This window comes from Cheilinus undulatus, linkage group 10, assembly GCF_018320785.1.
Source record: "Cheilinus undulatus linkage group 10, ASM1832078v1, whole genome shotgun sequence".
NCBI lineage: Eukaryota > Metazoa > Chordata > Actinopteri > Labriformes > Labridae > Cheilinus > Cheilinus undulatus.
Genome location: NC_054874.1, coordinates 41,635,265 through 41,645,883, shown reverse-complemented (window position 1 = coordinate 41,645,883; position 10,619 = coordinate 41,635,265).

The window sequence follows — 10,619 nt, the reverse complement described above, 5'->3', positions numbered from 1 at the left end:
ACATGGTGGTGGCAGTGTGATGGTCTGGGGCTGCTTTGCTGTTTCAGGACCTGGACCACTTTCTGTGATTCAAAGCCAACATACAGCCATCAGTTCATGCTCTCAAGCTCAAGCAATCTTGGGTTATTCAGCAGGACAACAACGCGAAACATACCAGGAAATCCACCTCTAAATGGCTAAAAATAAATAAATAAATAAATAAACATCAAAATTAAGGTTTTGAAAAGGCCAAGTCAAAGTCCAGACTTAAATCCAACACAGCAAATTATTTGGTGCCTACCAAGATTTAAAAACTTCAATTAAGAAGTGTTAGATAATTTATCTTGTTTTAAAAGTTTATTTCTTATTTTTATTGTGTAACTTTAAAATATAATCTTAAATCAAGCATGATCATATCTTTTTTGTCTCAATTGGTCAGAAAGTCCTTAAACTAAGTAAAAAACTCTTAAAATATGCTACATTAGTTCTCTTACCCACAGTCTCATTAAAATAGATCTTGTTTCAAGATTCAGTAACAAACTCAAGTAGCTTGATTCAGGGTGTACTCCACCTCGCTTGTTTGCTGTTCCATGTTTTTCTGTTATTTTCTTAAATCACTCACCTGGTTGATCTTAGGTCTAATTTTTACTTTAGGCCTGAGTTTTGAAAGTTACTTCAGTTGAAAAATGTTGATGTAGAATTGAGATGGTTGAGAGATAACAGAGCATTATTTATATTTTATTCTTCCTTTTTTCTTTTGGATCGTCTTGTACTCATTTGGCATTAGAACATGATTTTTGTATGATGATTGTCATTTGCTCTGCAGTCCAAAAGTTCTGTTAAAATGTCTTTGAGCCATAAAAAGATCTTGAATGTTGTCAGACTGATTTTGAGAATGTGCAGCAACTCTGACTCACTGTTGACTGTGCTGACAGTTTAATAAATGGTGACAATTATCATACTTGTCATCCTGGTTGGGATTTCAGTAGAAACATTATGATGTATGGTCTAAAAATACGGACTGGTTTTTAGTTTTATAGTTTAGTTTTAACATGGATTTAGACTGGGGCTTCATGGTGGTGCAGGGGTTAGCGCTGTTGCCTCACAGCAAGAAGGTCCCTGGTTTGCTTCCCTGTCAGGGTCTTTCTGTGTGGAGTTTGCATGTTCTCCCCATGCATGTGTGGGACCCCAACTTCCTTCTACCCCCAAAAACATGCTTGTTAGGTTGAAAGTATATTTCACTTATTTTAAACTGTAGGGAGTTCAGTTTTAAGAAATCTCAGATTAAAACCCAGCATTCTCTGCTTATTTTAAGCCATTTAAAGGGTTCTGCCAACTTAATTATTTCTAGATTTAACAATCTTATTACAAAAAATCTTACCTGTTCAAATTATCTCACTGCACTGGCAGATAATTTCAAGTTTTTTTTTTTTCTTAAATCTAGACAGATCATTTTTGCAGTGAACTGATGCTGTGGTGTGACCTTAAACAGGCAGTTCATGCTGAAAAATTTTCCAATATGGCTGAGTTTAAACACTTCTGTGAAGAGGCGACCAATTATTAGGTTTAGGAGGCAATTACTTATTCACACAGGGCCAGATAGGTTTGGATTTTTTCCCCCTTGATAATAAAATCATCATTTAGAAACTGCATTTTCTATTTACTTGGGTTGTCTTTGTGAGAGATTAAAATTGGTTTGATGTTCCAAAACATTTAAGTGTGATAAATATGGAAAAAACTCAGGAATCAGAAAGGAGTCAAATACTTTTTCACAGCACTGTATTTGACATTACTTCATTTTTTTTTTCTGTCTTATTCTGTTACGGTTTGGTAGCGGGAGGGCTTTTGCATCTTAAATCTACTTTTATGTTTTTAGTCCTTGGACCAGGTCAAGTTCCTTGCATGTGTCAGCTGATTTGGAATCAACCTTCATTCTTATTCTGATTTAATTCTGGCATAATCATTGTTTAATAAACTGTTTCATCAATGAACGCACTAAGATGAATACCTTGTTTTCTGTTTCAAGTTGAATGATTTTAAAATGCGTAAAAATATGCTGTACCTTACAGTGTAAGTTTCTACTCCACAGTGTTTGACTGGTTTCTTGGTAGTTCTGTGTAGGTCAGTGTATTTCTGTGACTCTGACAGATCCTGACATCATTTTCTCACAGAAGCAAATTCCTGCGCATGTGTTTTTACCCGGCATTTGAAGTGATTCAGATCGTGATACTGGGAGTTCGGGTTTTGTGCCAGGGGGAGGCCTAAGGGCTTGCCCTACATCATTCATTATGCCCTCGCCCATCATGCAGAGCAAGCTGTACCGCTCTGGAGTCAATCCAAGAGGGCTCTCGTCATTAGCTTGCCACTTGGCGGCCAATTGCTGGAGCAAGAGAGACAAAAGCTGCAGTCCACCCCTGCATGCTCTGATTGCTCTGAGAGAGAGCGAGAGAGGGAGAGAGAGAGAGAGTGGAGGGACGGGGCCTCCTTTTGGCATGACTGAACGTAGATTCTAGTAGCAGGCTGGTTGTGAGGTTGGTTTTGGCACAGAACGTCCAGTACAGAGGTAAATGGGGTCTCTATCAGCTCAGTGAGTGTTCGGTTGATTCAGATCGCCGTGGTTTGAAGGAGTTTCCTCATGCATTGTCTAATTACACAGAGTAACAGATAACATCCAATCCAAATGAAACACACCTCAGAGAAGTTTGTAATCTGTTCTCACTTTTGATATCTGTCATTTTTGCTCAATAAAAGATAATCCTCAAATTCTTCATAATAGCACTGTCTTTGTAATGCTGGCAGGTGTTTGATCTATCAGATAAACTAATTATTTCCAATAAAGTGAAGGACAGGAGAAATAAGCAGCAGATTTGTAAACACTCCAAGAAAATAGGGGTTCTATTGTCAATGCTTTTGACATGGAGCAATGACAACAAATAAAAAGCTTTGATTCGTCTTGATCCTTTCCCTTCTTGATGGCTGCTTTGCCTCTCCCTCCTTCTCTTTCTCTAACACTCCAGACCGGTGGATTTTGCCATGCTGTGATCCTCCTTTGCCTCCAGGCCCTCAGGTTATTTGGATATTGCGTGGAGTCAAAGCCCTGTCAATCAGATAAGCAGTGACCTCGCAGACCCAGGAGATAAGACGTTACATGGCAAGAGGAAACGGCAGACAGCAAGGGACACAACGCCTGACTATGAAGGCTCGGTGAAGCGAGAGTGATCACAACGACTCCTCAGACTTTAAAAGGCTGCCAAGAATCAAAGGATATTGCCTGTAAATTTACTTTTTTCTCTTTTCATTTTCAATAAATTTACATTTACAGTGAAGTAGAGCTATGGTTGTAGCTCAGTAAGGATATTTATCTGGACTACTAGTCCAGATGAATATCCGAATACAAACACCGGGGGAAAACTATTGATGAAAGTATGTCCGACTCTGCTATGCTAGGTGGCAACATTCCTTCTTTAGTATGATGCTACTGGACCTAGCTCAGCTTGGTATTGCCAAAAGGATAAGCAAGCAGCTAGCAGTGGGAGGTCTATTTTGTACATGCCATACTGTTTTCGTTTGGCAATAAAATGCACATTATCCTCCTATCTATCAATGCTACACCAGACCTCAATACATGTCTGCACAGCCAGGGTCAAGCTTGACGGACCTTTTTGTCCAGGACTTTTCACCCCTTGTAATATTCCAGAAGACTGCCAGCCCTTAGGACAGCCACAGCACAACCAGGGGCTCGTGGCAACCCTACTACCCTCTCCGATGGTACCCTATGTGTCTAACTTGGGTGGAACTACTGTCCATAATTCAATTACCTTCAGGCAACAAGTTATTTTTTTGAGTGTATGTAGAGCGCAAAGGAAGAAAGTTGGGCAACACTGGCCCTGGGCCATTGAGCTTGATCTTGGCACCCTTGCAGCCCTGGCTCGTGGCAAATCGGGTGTGATGGATCCTTAGTGACTTACATGCTTTAAACTAATACACAGTGCTGTATTTAGCATGCAGTTAACTTTTAAGTTAAAAACAGAAACATAATATAAGTGCGTCTTGTGAGTTGTTTTCAGATGACATCATGTCACAGCAAAGAACTCCAGATGGGGGCAGGAAGTGATAGAGCAGTGCTATCAAAATGCTGACGTTTTGTGCTCTTTACAGTGGTCTTGATTGGTCATAACAGGAAGTGCCACGGTTTATCCATTACAAATTAAAGGCTGTGGGAGCTGAATATGTCTGTGGAAAATTAATGTTTCTCAGCGGAAATATTCGTTATAACAAGACTGATCTGGCAAAGCATTTTTATGTTTTTATGTGCCGTGAAATTTTGCTGCCGTGCTGAGATGGTGATGACAAGTGATTATCAGGAGGATCGATGAGAAAAGAGGTAATATAATTTGAATAAAGAGCATGACTAATTGAAATATTTGGCGTTTGTAGCCTTTCAAAACGAGATTTATATTTTCCTTTTCACATTTATCTGCTTACAGTGTTCTTAAACCAGCTCTTTACGACTTGACAGGCTTAATCGCTGGCGAATACATCAGACAGCTTGAGTCGAGCTGCAACAGTTCAGTTCAGACTGCTGTGACTCTTGCCAGCAACATTAAAAAAAAAAAAAAACGCAAATCTTTGGTCTGAGCTGGGCTTTGGGGGGCCCAAAGGAAAGAAGTTGGGAACCACTGACACTTCAGGGCATTTTGCCACAATATGTCCATTGAGAAGGCCTCTGGAGGGCATTTGACCGCACTGGGTGGGCACCTTGGGGGCACTTTGTCATGTATTGTCCACTAGGAGTTCACCTTAGAGCAATCTTTCTCAAGGTGAGTTCTAGCGTTGTCAGGGGTGCCTTCAAAATACTTCAAATTCAACCACAAATTTCAATGAATATGCAGATTATTAGCTATCCCGACATAAACAATCAAAATTGTCTCAAGTGCCCTTTTCATACCATCAGAGCAAATGAACTGGCATTTGACAATACAAGTAGGGTGAGAATTATGCCCTTTATTTTTTCCCCAGTTCGTCAGGTGTACCAAAACATGCCAAAGTGTGTTTTAAAGGCCTACATGGCCTTTTTGTGAAAAAATATAGGCATTTTAATTGTTTTATGAGATTGCTTTTTATTGATGTATTATTACACAAAGCCCTCGGTAGCCATGGGATTAAACATTCATTTAATATCAGCAAATGTTGACTGAGATGAGAATTTTCATAAATTTGAAGTTTTACAACTTTAAGTCAGACTGATTGAAATCAACTTTTTAAGGGCATGTGAATGAACTGACTAAAAGTGATTTACATCTCTTGTCAAGAGCTTGTCTTCTAATGACAAGAAAAAAATCCCTGTTTGCAAAGTACTCCATATTTCCTCTCACAAAAGGAGCAACTTTCTTGTATTTCTAACAAACTCAACTGACACCCATTAAAAAAAAAGCATTTATGCGTCTCTGTCAGCCTCAGTAAATGGCTTGCACGCAGCAGTTTCAGCCGCTCCAGTCTCACTGTTGTGGTTGGAATAAGACAAACTTGCCAGTCATTCCGTTACACTGGGAAATTACAAAAGGATGAATGAAGGGTGAGTCTTTATTCAGGACTGCAGCTTTTGGGTGGTCCACAGGTTGGAAGCCCTCTGGGAGGGATCAGGGAGACCTCCACATGTAACACCACATACGACGACCTGTTGAAACAGGGTAGACACTAATTCAGATGCAACTCAGCCACAACCAAGATTACATTTTCTTTTCTTCTCCATTTTAGGATTACTTTTTCCACAAAACTATTACTCTGATTCTTTCCATGATTAAATAATTGTAAGTAAAAACAAACTGATTCTACCCCACGTCTGAGAACAAACCTCAAGCATAAGCCATCCAACCGCTGTAAAAACCTGAATGAATGGTTAAAATACTGCAGAGCACAATACAAACAGCTGATTTAATTATTATGGTCCCAAACACATGAGCCGCATGATTTTCTAGGGAAATGTTTGTGGAGCCCACACACTATTTCTCTCTTTTCAATGCTCTGCCTCATATTCACACACATATTTAAACATCGGTCTGGGACAAACCACAGTCTTCTTAACTTGGTAGCCACTGAGCCACTGGTTCAGTTCTTTTCTCAAGAGGCCCTCAATGGTTGTTGTTCATGGAGGGGAGAGAAGTGCTCATTCAAACCCAAACAGTGTGGGGGGTTCAAACACTTAAGTCACAAGGGCTCCTCGAGGTGAAAGACTTACTGCTGCAAAGATTAGATACATCAAGCCAATTAGAGCCAGTTTTGCTTTTTTGTTATCTGAATGAAACACATATATTCTGAAGGTAATTCAGCTTATAGAAAAACTTACTGTGCATTGTTTTCAAGGCAACATTTAAAGAAAATTCAATTGAAAATGAACTTTTAGACAAAAAAATAGATGACAACAATCTCTTTAATGTCAAAGTAAAAACAGATTTCCTCAAAACAATGTTAATCCAACACAAATTTGTAATGTAAATAAGTGATTGCATAAATAATCAACTCCCTTTAAAGTGACTGACCTAATTCAACAGGAGTTCAACCAGTTGGTGCTAGTAGACTCACAGTTTGTCAAACGGGGATCACTCGAGTGCAGTGAATATGTCTCAAGTGACTGTAGTATAAAAACACCTGTGTCTGGAATGTCCAGTCACTTTTTAATCAGTATTCCTGGCTACCATTACACCATAAAGACAAAAGAACACTCAAAGCAACTCAGAGAAAAGGATATTGAAAAGTATAAGTCAGAGGATGGATACAAAAAAAATCCAAAGCACTGAACATCCCCCAGAGCTCAGTTAAATTCATCATCAAGGAAAGGAAGGAACATGGCACATGTGTAAATCTGCCTAGATCAGGCTGTCCTCACCAACTGAGTGACCATGCAAGAAGGAGACTAGTGACAGAGGCCACCAAGACACCTATGACTACTCTGAAGGTGTTACAAGCTTCAGCAGCTGAGATGGGAGAGACTCTGCATACACCAACTGTTACCTGGGTTCTTCACCAGTCAAAGCAAAGAGTAAGCCACTGTTGAAGAAAACTCAGATTAAATCTTGACTAGAGGGTGCCAAAAGGCATGTGGGAGACTCCATGTTCAAGTGGAAGAAAGTTCTTTGGTCTGATGAGACCAAGATGGTGTTTTTTGGCAATCAGACAAGACGCCAAACACTGCACATCACCACAAACACGCCATCCCCACTGTGAAGCACGGTGGTGGCAGCATCAGGCTGTGGGGATGCTTCTCAGCAGCCGGCCCTGAAAGGCTTATAAAGGTAGAGGGTAAAATGATTGCGGCAAAATATAGGAAAATCCTGGTGGCCAATCTTATTCAGTCTGCAAGAAAACTACTGCTTGAGCGATGAGTTATTCTCTAGCAAGACAATGACCTGAAGCATTTAGTGAAAACTACACAGAAACGGTTTAAATACAACACGATGAGAGGTAAAAATGGGTTAACAGAGGCATAAACATGCAGAAAAGTGGTGAAAAGGGATTACAAGTGGAAAAATTAGTTTGAAGTGGCAAAATGGGCTTTAGAAATAGTGAAAAGATGTTAATAGTGGAAAAAATGGGTCAACAGAGGAAACATTAGGTGTAAAGTGGCAAAAGTGGGCTGAAAGTGGCAGGGACAGGCACAAAAAGTTGTGGAAAGCAATTAAGGGGTAAAATTTGGCTAAAAGTGACAAGAAATGGAATGGTGGTGGTGAAATTGGACTGAAAGTGGCAAAAATTGGTTATAAGTTGCAGAAATGGGCTACGGTGCAAAAAAAAAAAAAAAAGTTTATTGCAGAAAAATGAATGAAAAGGGTGCCGATAGTTGGATTAAAGTGGCAAAAATGGGTTAAAAGATGAATAAATGGCTTCAAAGAGCACAAAATGCATGAAAAGTGGCAAATAATAGTGCCAAAAATTGGCAAAAAAAAAGTAGCTAAACGGTTAAAAAGTGGCCGAAAAAATGATTTAAACATCAGAGCCAACTAGTAGTTTGACACACTTTTCAGCTCCTCAGTGAAGTAACTTTTAGCTCTGACACTAGCACCACTAATACTGATCCAACACATATTCATTGATACTAACAATACATTACAACTGGGGATGGCCCTTTCTCTGGGTTGGTCAGGGGCCCAGCCAAATCGGTAGGCCTGGTGGGAGCTATATGTAAATGGGGTTGATACCTTTCTGTTATTTGTCATCCACACAGCCTGTTTCTCCTGTTACACCAAAGCCTGCTGATACTGTATGCGATTATTCATACAGCTCAGGCAACAAATGTACCAAAAATAGTACCAGAGAACTTCCCATGCTTAAAATTCAGACCTCTGAGTACAGATTCCACTCGCTAGGTCGATAAAGATTAATGAGGTATTAATGTTTTCTGCATCCATGTATGTGACATAATCTTTTCAGAGCTGATGGGATTGCGTGCGCCGTGGAGAGCAGCCCACCCTTTCAGGATGCCCGAGCTCTGTAGGTGTCAGGATGTCAGAGGATTCATGTTACAAGACCCACCATGTTCTGTCTGCTGCAGAGGACTGTGGTTAAATTTAAGTGTTTTTCCCACACTCCTGCTTTGTGCCTAAAACTGCTTGAGGTGTGGTAATATTAGCACACCCCTCCCCATTTTATTCACAGTCATACCAGCAGAAGTACAACATTGTTTCTAAGATGACTTAAATCTGGGACCAAGCCAAGTACATTTTTGTATCATAGCAGCAGACTTCCAACATACCAAAACAGCTGTGAAATGACTTGCACAGACTACATGATGCTGTTGTCTAATCATTAATTAACACAGTAATGAGTCAGACTACACCACAGGAATATTATGCATACAGTACTGATTTAAGTTGAGTCATGTGCACTTACTGTGTAAAGTAGCCTCAAAAGCCCAGCCTACTGAGCCACAGCTTGGTGTTTTGAATTCATAGCAATTTCTTTTCAACAACTACAACATCAAAACCCAAAGTTCATGAATGACTGAATGCCACGGCCTGATGTGAAGACACAAACATCAGAAGATGCCAAAAGCTGCAGCCAATAGAGTGAAGCGTGTTCCTGCAGTGCCCTCTATTGCCAAAAGGAAAGAAAAACAAAAAAGTGAACACAGTCCAACTCATGACACTGCTGGAGGGTCGTGGCCTAAACAGATACAGACACAGAGAGGATTTAATGAATAAACCTTTTAAAACACATATTTTCTAACTTAAAGTTTGTCTTTTTTCACATACTAGTAGATGTGTTGGCTTTAACTAAGCACTACAAAAGTATAACTGCACAAACAGACAAAATAATAGATCTTTAATAATAATAACAACTTTATTTATATAGCACTTTTTATAGACCTTAACTGCCTGGACTGGATTTTGTTTTCATAAGAACTACTGTTGAATATTAAGTAGTCTTTTTTGAGTGATTTAATAGTTACATCAAGTTTAGACTAGCAATGTTGTAAACATTATTTAGCCTATTCTAAAACCAGTCAAGATCACCTTTTCGAAGGAAAGGAAACTGGATGCCATAATAAACCCTCATCAAATCAGAATATCATTCAACAGATAACCACTGCATTAAAACGTATCAACTCATTTTGAACTTTGCTGTTAATCAATCAGTCAATCTTTTTTTGATAGAGCCAACAGATTATAAAAAAATCCTCGGGAAACTTTCCAAATAGAGCAGGTCTAAATTGTACAAGGGGCAGTGGCAAACTTAGATCTTAGAGGCCCATTAAAAACCAGGTATGGGGCCCTCCACATCCATTGTTCTGCTTCTTACTTAACCCTTATATAAGCTTAGCACAAAAAGTCAGGAAATTTGTGTTTGGTAGATTGTTTCTTTGTTGTAACAATGCTTCTTGACCATAAATCTTAAACCATTGGAAAGCCTGTTTATTTCCCTTTTAAATGGTGCCACTTTTGTAAGGAACACACATTTGTGGGATGAGCAGCAGAGCTGAGTATGTGTGATGCACCCATGAAAAAATTTCCAGATCTCTCTGCCAATGTCAAACAGCTCATTCTGTTGATTCTTGTTTGATGCACTGGATGATTTAAGTCTGAAGAAACAAGACATACTGGCAATTTAACAATCTATTCACTCATTCGTGTGGAAGGACCTTACACAGCCACAACAGCCTGGCACCTCTTCCTCATGCTGCTCGCCAGCCTGGTCACACACTGCTGTGGGATGGCATCCCATTCTTCAACCAGCATTAACAGCAAGTCAGCCAATAAAGAAATAAATTTATGATAAAAATTTAAGCACACAGAAATGAAAGAAGGCTGCTAAACTGGAGGGCAACTACACACATTTTTTCAAAATTTGGCAACCTGTTCTAGGTCACTTACCATCTGAAATTACAGATTTAATATGGAGGGGTGGATAAACTTTTGGTTGGAATCCCAGCTCCAAAAATTACCATTTAACAGGGACAAAATGAATTGAACTGACTGAAATTATCAATTCTATTTTTTGTTTGTTTAGTGAATCTCATTACCCTTTTTTTCCTGTAGAAAAATGCTGAAATAGGGATGTACTACAATGTTGTAGATCTCCTTTAAGTGTGGGTGTTACACTACTTCTGAAAAGAATACATTATGTGATGTCCCATAGCTGTGAGT